We start from the raw sequence: 10296 nt of genomic DNA on the forward strand, positions 1-10296 counted from the left end.
GGGTAGGGTCCCCCTTCTTCCCATTTCCAGCCATTCAGGCTGGCCTCTGCTGTGGCCGGGCCCTGCACTATACACTGTGTGGACAAGCCATCCACCCTTCCTGGCAATGCCCCTCAAGCCTCGATTCCACCAGCACCTATCCGCCAGGGTGACGGTGACATCTGCCTGCCTCCACCTGGGGGAGGCTGCCCCTGCCAGGCCTGCCCCACGGGCCTCAGGCCCTCCCAGGCACAGGTGGGTGGGTACAGAGGCTCAAGGGGACTTAGCTGAATCTTCTGGAGAAGTAGAGGGACAACCTTCACTCCTGGGGACCCCACACTGAAACCAGGGACGCCGGTGTGTGCGTGCGTGGGGGAGGGACTGTGTGAGCCAGCGATGCGGGCATCTTTCTTCCCCAGGACCTTCGGGGGCAGGTGGGGTGGAGCATGGGAAGACTCCGGGGAGAATTGGGGTGAACACCCTAATGCACATCTCTGCTGTCCAGCACCCAGAGCTCTCGGCACCTCTACAGCTCCCCTTGCCCTCAGCCAGGGGATGGAGGGTTTTAATGTTTCCAGTGGCTAGGGGACCGTCAGTGGGACCGTGAGGCGCTCTGTAAAAAGGGGGTGATGCCTCTAAGTAGAACACGCCCCGCACAGTGACTGCGGACCTACTAGGTGCCAGGCCTTCGGAGTACTTTCATCAATAAACTGTACCAGTGGTTACATCTTCCAGGGGACTGTCCCTAAGCCCTCCAGCGTCCTCACCCCTTTCACACCCAGCCTCTCTCACAGGGTGCTGTCAGGAGCTGTTCTAACGGACACGGACATGGACACGGGAAGCCCGTGGCTGTGCGTTGTTCCGGGCAATGAGAGCCCCATCAGGCTTTGTTGCTGCAGCCTTGCCCTTGCCCCCTGTGCCCTCCCCTCCCTGGCCTCCACCCTCAGAGCAGGGTGAATGGCAAGTCGGCCTTTGTCCCAGTTTGCCTCAGTTGGACTTAATCAGGGCAAGAGAGGCCGCTGAGCCACAGCTGGAACTGGAAGGAGCCGGTTGGCTCTCAGAAGGCCTGTCTGGGCCTCCTCGGGCCCAGCCCGGCCTCGGTACCCCCTCCCCGCTCCACTCATGTCCCAGAAGAGGCCCAAGGTGGCCCAGGAGAGCTTGGGAAGGCCCCCTCCCCCCCCCGCCAAAGCCTGCTTTCACTTTTCTCCACCCCAACTTCAATGTCCTGACTTTTATCTGCAGCTTTTGAAGGAAGGATCCACCAAGACTTCAGTCTCCCCTAACCCAGGGAAAAAGAAGAGAAAAAACGTCCCGAAAACAAAACCCGCACAACAACCTTAAAGTAGGAGATTTGGGTTGGAAGGCTTTAATCCTTTAATCCCTCTCAGATGGGCCTTGAGACGCTAATGGTTTTCCTAATTATTCCTTCCCATTTTCCCATTGCCCTGTAAGGACTTCAAGAGGAGAGAAATTCAGTGAAGGACTGTGGGATGAATGGCGGGCCGACCTCCCCCCAAATCAAGCCCCGAGTCCAGACGGCTGGAGAGGTGGGGGAAGGGCCAGGAGCGCTCCAGCTGGGGGCTGGCCTCCCTGCCAGGGACACCCCTGTCGGCCGGCCTGGGACAATGGGGCCGCGGGGGCTGCCTGAGAGTCCAGGTGTGGGCTGGGGTCCCACAGTGTGAATGGCCCATTGTCCTGCCTAGAGGATGGGAATGGAGGGTCTCTTTGTGTCCCCCAGGAAAGGCCCCTCTGGGTGATAATCACCCTGGGAGGGAGGTGGAGGTGGTGATAAGGGTCTTTATTGGGGGCCAAGCCTCCTCAGAGAACAGTTGGCCATTCAGCCTTCAGCCCTTCACTTGTCTCTGGCAGCCTGGGATCCCATGGCCCATCTACGGCGGGTGGGAGTGAGGGGTGGGCCAGCTAACACAGCCACGCCCTCCCCATCACTATGGCGACTAGACTGAGTCCCAGCATAGCCTTCTACCGGAAGTCACTCTCTGGCCCCCTCCCTAACCTCCACCTAGTCTGGGAGACCTAGGGGTCTTGTCTCATCTCCACCAACTCAGTTTCTCTCAGGCCAGACCTGCCTGCGAGGAGACGTGGACTCTGCCGCATCCCTCCACTTTTATGAAACACTCACAGGGGTTCTCACTCCACCCCTGCAAATGCCCCGATTCACAGATGACAAAACCTCGGTTCAGGGCAGTTCAGAGGCTCCTGTGAGGTTAGAGGAGAGCCTGGTCATTCAAACAGCAGGCCCGAGGCTTTGGCCCTCGCCGGCGGAGGCCTGGAATGCTCACCTCCCCAGTCGCCGCAGGGCTGGCCTCCTCCACTGGCTTCCTCGTCTCCTTCGGTCTTGGCTGGAATCACGCCCTCCCTGAAAGGAGATTTGCTTTAAACAGCAGAGGAGGTGTGTCCGACAGACGTGAGCAGAGCCAGGAAGCTCCCCAGGGCAGAAAGCCCTGGGTGCCTAGCAAGGGGCAAAACAGGGAAAACAAGAAGCTTGCCCACAGGTGACCTATCCCCACCCAGCGTGTCACTGGTCCTGCTGTGTGGATCCCTGATCCTTTCCTCCTAAAGATAACATCGAGGCCTCAGCTCCAGGCCCAGAAAAGCCGGAAAACCAGAGAGGGGATGCCGGAGGCCTCAGCACCGGCTGTATCGACTGATGACCACCTGCCCTGGCACCGGCCAATCAGGAGACCAGGAACCGGAAGGCGCACACCCGGAAAGCTGGAGATTCTATGAAGACCCTCCCCTGAGACCTCCCCTAAGACTTCCACCTGCAAGAGAGAGAAACATGCTCGGGACAGAGGACCCAGTGCCACTCCCTCACTGGCACATCCCAACCTCTGAGGGACCCCAGGAAACGCGCAACCCGGGAGCAACGGGCAGCGGCAGCTCCTCCCGGCTCACCCCCGGCCCCGTCTCCCCGGCCCCCGTCTCTCTGACTTCCCAGTGGCCAGAGCGGCCCCGCCCTGGGCTTTCCCGTTGCTGTTCTATGCCCTTCCTTGTGTCGCGGCCCTACGTCTATTTCTGCTGCCGTCATGGACCCCATCACCTTTGGCTCAGTGCAGTGCAGCCCTTCCCTTTGGGTATCCCCACCCCACCCCCTTTTCCTTAAACAAATTCAGTTTTCCTTTATTCAGCATCTGAGATGGCCATGTAGCCGGCCTGTGCGCCACCAAACTCCCACCTTTCCAGGTGGAGGTGCAGGTTGAACAAGACGGGCAGTTGTTGGCGCTGGATGACTGAGCGGTGAGGCTTCATAAACTAGTCTGCTTATTTGTTTTGTTTTGTTAATCCGCACCGGAGAATATTTTTTCCATTGAGTTTTAGAGAAAGTGGGAGGGAAGGAGGGAGGGAGGGAGGGAGGGAAGGAAGGAGGGAGAGACTAATGTGAGAGAGACACAGCGATTGGTTGCTTCCTGCACATGCCCCACCAGGGCTGGGGATAGAACCTGCAACCCAGGTATGCGCCCTTGACCAGGAATTGAACCCAGGACCCTTCAGTGTGTGGACTGACGGTCTAACCACTGAGCCACCGAGCATTTTTGCACCTATTTAAAAACTTTTACAAGAAAGAGTTGAAAAAAAGGATCTGACTTTTCCTAAGCTCTTATTTTAAACTAGAGGCCCAGTGCATGAAAATTCATGCACTGGAAGGAGGGTGCCTCAGCCCGGCCTGCCCTCTCTCACAGTCCAGGAGCCCTCAGGGGCGGGAGGCGACCCGGCAATCAGGGGAAGGCGATGCCCCATCACACCTCTGCTGCTGCCACTGCCAGCAGCGCAAGCCTTGGCCGGCCCTGGTTACCTGAGCCTTGGGCGGCCAAGGGCAGCTGGGCAGCCACCATCTAAGGCTTGCCTGCGCCTCGGGCCAGCCCTGGGTGGCTGGGGGGCTGAGAGGACTGGAGGACTCTGGAGGCAGGCCCGCCACCCCAGCGGGGCTGAGAGGACTGGGCACCACCATCTTGTGGCTGTGGGTGCTGCCATCTTTGAGGGCGGGATAGTCAATTAGCATATCCCCTCCTTATTGGCTGTGGGTGCCGCCATCTTTGAGATGGTGTGAGGGTCAATTAGCATATTCCCTCTTTATTAGATAGGATTGCAGTTCCTCGATCAACCCCTGCCTCCATGTCCCTTTTCGTGATTTCTTTTTCTCCAGATCATTTCTCACCATCAGACAGTCGATGTGTTTTTTTTGTTTGGATTCCGGTTTGTCTCCCCACTAGCCTCACCAGGTCCGAGGTCCTGGGGTCTGCTGTACAGGCCGGTGCCCAGCACACAGAGCAACGCCTGGCACTTGGAGGTGCCCAGTCCACGTTAGCAAGGCACGGGTGAGCTGTGTTTGTGTTTGAAGGTTCTTGGCTGAACCACCTTGAAGCAGGAAAAAGGTGGCCTCTCAGCCTGGGTTTCTAGCCTGTGGGGTCCCTCAGCACCTGGAGCCACAGCTGGAGGGTCCTTCCCAGGCCCCGCCCCCACCCCGGGCTGAGCCCCCTAAGCCCTGTGAAGTGCCACATTATGCACCATTCACTTCTCACTTTGTTGGGCTCATCCACAACCACCGAGTCCTTTTGTCAGAGGGGCCTGCAGTGTGAGCAGCTATTACCACCGGCCTCATTAGTCCCGGCTGGAGCAGTAATGAGGAGCCTGTTCTGCCGAGTCCCTCCCTTTAACAGCTCCAATAACAGCGGCCACCATTCATGAGCCCTGCAGCAGGCTTGCGTGTGAGAAGCACTTTACATCCATCATCTTATCTAACGTCCCCTACAGCCCTGGCTTATGGCTACTGTTTACATCCCCATTTTGCAGATGAGAAGGCTAAGACTAGGCACCCAGAGCTCCTTCAGCCTCAGCTCGGCCACACAGAGGTAGGAAGGGCAGGGTGCACCCGCATCCCAGATGAGGCGCTGATGTGCAGAGAGGGGCGTGGCCCGCCAGGGAACACTCAGCAGATCCGCAGGGCCCACGGTGGGGCTGGGCAGCAAGACTGCCTTGGGCCTTGGGCCTCCGCGGAGAAGGGCAGGCGGCAGTGCCCTAGGTCTCCAGGTGAACTCTTACACATGCCCCTCAGATGCAGTAAGGAGGCAGCCAGGCCATCACCGTCCCCCTCACAGGGCCAGCTGCTGGCTCAGGGAGCATCGGTCACTTGCCCACGTGCACAAGGGCTAGTGAGAGTCCAGGAGCTCTGCCCACACACCTGGATAGGGAGGGGGCGGGGCGTGTCTGCTCTCCAGCCAATCGTGTAAAGCTCTTGGAGGACCTGGGCAGAGGCTGGGGCACAGCAACCAGGCCCAGCAGGCCTAGGAGGAGGCAGGAACGGGGTGAAGGAAGGGGAGGTAGAGAGAAGGGACTGACATGCCACTGTTTCCTCTCAAATGAGGAGTCTCAGAGGTTCTCTCATGCTCTGGTCTTTTTAAAAAATATACTTTTATTGATTTCAGAGAGGAAGGGAGAGGGAGAGAGAGATAGAAACGTCAATGATGAGAGAGAATCATTGATCGGCTGCCTCCTGCACGCCCCCTACTGGGGATGGAGCCCACAACCCAAGCATGTGCCCTGACCAGGGATCAAACCGTGACCTCCTGGTTCATAGGTCGACACTCAACCACATGAGCCAGGCTCATACTCTGGTCTTTGAGGTTAAACACTGTCCTTCCACAACCCTGAAAAAGGTGCAATAATTAATATTTAAATTAAATTAAATTTATATCTGAATAAGTAATTTCTTCAGTTTACAAGCACAAAAAAGCGCACTATCCAGTAGAAGCTTCCTTCCTGCCTCGCCACCCCCCCCCCCCATGCAGTTCTCACGGCGTGCAGAGACAACCAGCGTTCCCAAGTAACCCTCAGCGCTTGCTCAGGGGTCCCAGGGGACAGAGGGCAAGGAAGATCTCTCAGAAGAGCAGACGAGGGAAGGGATGGCTCTCCCAGGGGAGAAGACAGCACAGGCTTAGGGTGCGGAGAGGCAGGAGAGGAGGCTGCACCCCCAGGAGTGGCTGGACTCGCACCGCTGAGGCCTTTGGGCTACAACCTGCATGTTTCTGACCCTCAGCCTGAGGTCTCTCGGAGTCTAGAGAGGGTTTGTCCACGGGTCCCCTCCTCCAAAGGAGCTCCTCTGAGTCGTGGGACCTGTGGCACCTGCTTGGTGAGGGGGCTGAGCCCTGCTCTAGACAGGTGTCTCCCCTCAGTCTAGTCCCGAGGGACCTACTGTATAGTGTGGTTGTGAGGGTTAAGTGTACAAACTGTTCCATACAAAGCTCGACACAGAGTACATTTTCAACTAATGTTGGCTGTTATAATTGTCCCAAGGACAACCTAACCATCCCGTCTCAATGTCCCCTCTCTGCGGAGACCTATGTGTTCTCTTTCCTCATTCCTGGCCCCAAAAAGTCTTCTCCAGGCCTGCCATTACTCCCGTGTGCCCCAGCCTTATCTTGGCTTCTCAGGGAGGGCAGTGGGGAGGGCCTCTCTGGGCACGTGACCCTGCGAGTTGGGTTGTTCAAAGTGAAGAAAGAGACTTTCACTCCGCTGGACCCTGAGCACCTGGTACAGGGCTAGGCGCTAAGCCCGAGCCCGAGCAAAGCCCACTCCCTTCCTGCCGCCTCCACTTGAGCCTGGGCTCCAGCACCTTCTGCCTCATCCCACTGGGAGCCGGCTCAGAGGCAGCCTCCACACCCGCAGGCCTGAGTCTGTTGCCCATTTGGAGGCAAGGGACCCCCTTATTTCTGAACGGAGCGCCTGGCGGGATGTCCCTGCAGCGTGTGGAGGAAGGAGCAGAGGGCTCCAATCCTAGAGGCTGCGTACAGGTCCTGGCCGCCTCGTCCCAGCTTGGGCCCTGAAGGGCTCTCTGGTAATACAGCCACAGTTACAAATGCACAGAGGGCCCCGGAGCCTCCTGGGTTCGTGAAAATGGGGACCACACACGTCAGCTGCAGAGACCGACCTGGTTCCCAATCCAGCTCTGCTCCATCCCAGCTGAGGGAAGCGCCGAGGCCTGGTTCTGACCTGTGGAACGGGAATGATGTGCTGGGCCGGCTCTTGGCAGGGTGACTCGTACTTTCTGCAGTAACAGGAACTGGCCAGCAGAGGGCCATAGCCTCTGCCGCCTCCCAATTCAAGCAGCTGGGCTGGGCGGAAACCACACCTGGTTCCCCTTCAGAAGGGGTAAGGGGGAGGCAGAAGGATGGCTTTGGGGCCAGGTGGGCACCCAGCTGCCCTGGGAGGCCTGTTCTGCCTACCACCCTGTGGACGGGTCCCCTCTGGTGGCCGCACTGCGCAGGCTGAGCCCTCCAGGAGCTGGACGTCAGCACAGACTCGGTGCTCCCAGCTTTTCCTCCGGGGAGAGGGGAGGCGGGTGTGGGGGCGGAGTGCCCACCTGGTGTCTGCACCCCTTTGTCTAAGGGGTCAACCTCCCCCCCCCCTGCCCCTCCCAGACTGGTTTGAGGACCTGGGGCTGCAGGCAGGACCTGGGGAACTGGTGACCGGCTGTGGCCCGGGCTCAGCAGGTCCCTGGAGCTGCAGGGGAGCTCTGAGGGTGCTGTGTGCTGAATGGGGGTCCAGGGGATGAAAGATGCTGCCAGGGAGGTGGGGTGGCACCGGGGACTTGGACCAGGAGGCGCCGGGGCAGAGCCACGTCTCACAGAGCGAATGCAGGAAGTCTGCTGGTTTGCAGACCCCGAATCAATTTCATTTCGAGGTAAAACAAAATCTGCCAGGAGAGGCAGGCGGCGTAAGCCAGACGGGAAAAATCATGGCACTTTGTAATCAAAGCCACAGACGGCGAGGGGAGGCGGGACGTTCTCCACGCAAGGCCCTCGCCCCAGGGCAGCGGGACTCCAAGGTTCCCAGCTGGGAGGGACGAGGGACAGAGAGCAGCCGCCCGGAGGCACTGGTGCCATGACAGGGCCCCTGTCTGCTGGGGGTGGAGGAGGGGGTGAGGGGAAGGGTGAAGCCCCTCAGAGCAAATGGCCACAGGGTGAAGGGCCGCTTACCCAGAGGTCACAGGTCACGGAGACAGAGGCCCTGGGCGGCCGAGGGTTCCATTCTCAGTTCTGTCCTTTCACTGCTGTGTGCCCTGGAAGGAAGAAGCCACTCGCCCTCTCTGTGCCTCGGTAGCTTCACCTGTACGATGGGCACGTGAACAGGGGGCGTGGCCACGTGGACGGCCAGAAGTGTGCACGTGATCAGGGCGGGGCCACGTGGACAGCCGGATGTGAACAGGGGGCGGGGCCACGTGACCAGCCGGGTGTGCACACGTGAACACAGTGTGGGGTTATGTGAGGATGGAGGAGGGGGCACCTGGAGATGAAGGAGGAGTCAGGTGAGGCCGGAGGAGAGGTCACGTGAAGACGAGGGGAGCGTGAAGGGATGGGCCAGGAGCAAAGGAGCCCCAGGAGCCCCCAGAAGCTGAGGAGGCAGGAAGGACCCTGCCCCGGAGCCCTCCGAGGGAGCACAGCCTAGAGCCCTGATTTCAGATTCTGGCCCCCAGACGGGAGAGCACTTGTTCCTGTTGGTTTAGGCCGGTCTGTAGTCATCGGAGCAGCAGCCTCAGGAAATAGACCGTCCTTTTGGGGCTTTGACCGGGTTCTGGGAACAGCTGAGCCCTATGTTCCCGTCTGGGGAGACCCCCGCCCCCTAGACCTCTCACTGCAGGGCTCACAGGGCGATCCATCCCTGTGTCTGTGCCTGGGCCCTGTCTCCTGCTCCCTGGGGCTCCTGGGAGTGACAGTGCAGTGGGCACACCAGGCAGGCTGCTTGGGGGGAAGCTGCTTGTGGGGAAGCGCAGGCCCCGAGGCTCAGGGAATCCCTGCTGCCTTGCCCAGCCCCCAGCTGCAGGATGAGGCAGGGCACTCCCCAGCCCCGCCCTTACCTCCCGGGCCTTCCCCTAGGAGTCCAGCCTGGGCCTGGGCTTCCTGGAGCACCTGGGTTGACAGGAGCCCACAACTGGGTTGCCGTGCCCATAGTCTAGATGCCAAGACTGAGGCTCAGAGAGGGGGAGCAGAGGTCCCTACCCCCAGCCCACCTGCCCCTCATCTCAGCGCAGCTCACAGGTGGCTTCCCCAGCTGCCTCCCGGTTGCCATGGTGTCGGAGGAAGAGGAGGAGGAAGAGAAGAAGGAGGAGGGGCAGATTTCTGAGAAGCAATCCCAAAACACACACCAGCTGGCCCCTCCTTCCTCACTCCTTCTCTCCAATGTCACAGCATCCATTTGTGCAGCTGGGCCGGGGCCTCTTCTTAGCCGGGAGCAAAGGAGGTCAAGAAGGCAGAGGGTCCAGGGAGTGGGTTCTGGGACCCCAACCTCACCCAGCAGATTCCCTGGACCCGGGCTCCATTGCCCTCCCACAGTTCCCAGACCAGGCGGGCTCTTTCCTGCCTCCCTGCCTTCGTGCACCTGGAATGCCCTTCCTCAGCCTTCAGGTCCCAGCCGGCTTTAACTCCACTGGAGAATCTTCCCCGAGTCCCTTGGGGCTGCCCCTGCATCCTGCACCCACCGCGGTCACAGCCATTTTCTTGATGATGCTCTCACGGGGCGGTGAGGTCTTGGGGATGCTACCTTTGCCTTGTACCCCAGCGCCTGGCACAGACAGGTGCTCAGTAAAGCCGGAAGGAAGGGAAGGAGGGAGGGAGGAAGGGAGGGAAAGGAGCAGAGAAACACCTCTCATGGGATTGGAGAGGATCTGGGCCGTGAGCACCTGGCACAGGCCTGGGCACGGAGCAAAGCCCACTCCCTTCCTGCCGCCTCCACTTGAGCCTGGGCTCCAGCACCTTCTGCCTCATCCCATTTGGAGCCGGCTCAGGGGTCCTCTCTACACCCACAGGCCTGTGTCTGTTGTCCCTTTGGAGGCAAGGTCATCACACCAGGATGCAGACGTGCACTTGACTTCATCAGGAGCTGAGTGTTTGGGAGAACTGGGAGAAAGGCCTCCATTCTCCCAAATCCAGGACCATGCAAGCTTGCAAGGCCCGAGGGCTGACCTTGAGCAGGGGACTTCAGAGGGTTTTCACACTGAGTACTTTCTGCAAACAATGCCTTACCTGATGGCCATGACATACAACAGAAGGAAACTAAGCTGCTTGGGGCGAAGTTGTGGGTGTTGAAGGCGCTGGGAGAGGGGACCAGAGTCCCCTTTCCCCTGTAGCTCTGGGTCCGGGGGAGATGGGGGTTGGGGTTGGTCCTGGCGGTGGGATGGGGCAGCCAGGGGAGAGGGGGAGCCTGGGGGGAGTCCAGTGGCTGACATTTTCTAACGGGTACAGAAGGGCCTCAGTATCTTCAGAACTGCGTGTTCATGCCAGTGTGGCTGGGCCAACGCACTCA

General features: G+C 59.6%; 1 long non-coding RNA gene across 1 annotated transcript; it reads right to left on the reverse strand.

Moving 5' to 3' along the window:
* Nucleotides 1-1341: 1341 nt before the first annotated feature.
* On the reverse strand, nucleotides 1342-8098 carry LOC129147874 (uncharacterized). Its single transcript, XR_008555092.1, has 3 exons — nucleotides 7974-8098; nucleotides 2280-2356; nucleotides 1342-2196 (listed from the first exon to the last, which is right to left on the reverse strand). It is a non-coding gene; the product is annotated as an uncharacterized LOC129147874 (long non-coding RNA).
* Nucleotides 8099-10296: the final 2198 nt, after the last annotated feature.

Source organism: Eptesicus fuscus, chromosome 22 (assembly GCF_027574615.1).
Source record: "Eptesicus fuscus isolate TK198812 chromosome 22, DD_ASM_mEF_20220401, whole genome shotgun sequence".
Taxonomy (NCBI): domain Eukaryota; kingdom Metazoa; phylum Chordata; class Mammalia; order Chiroptera; family Vespertilionidae; genus Eptesicus; species Eptesicus fuscus.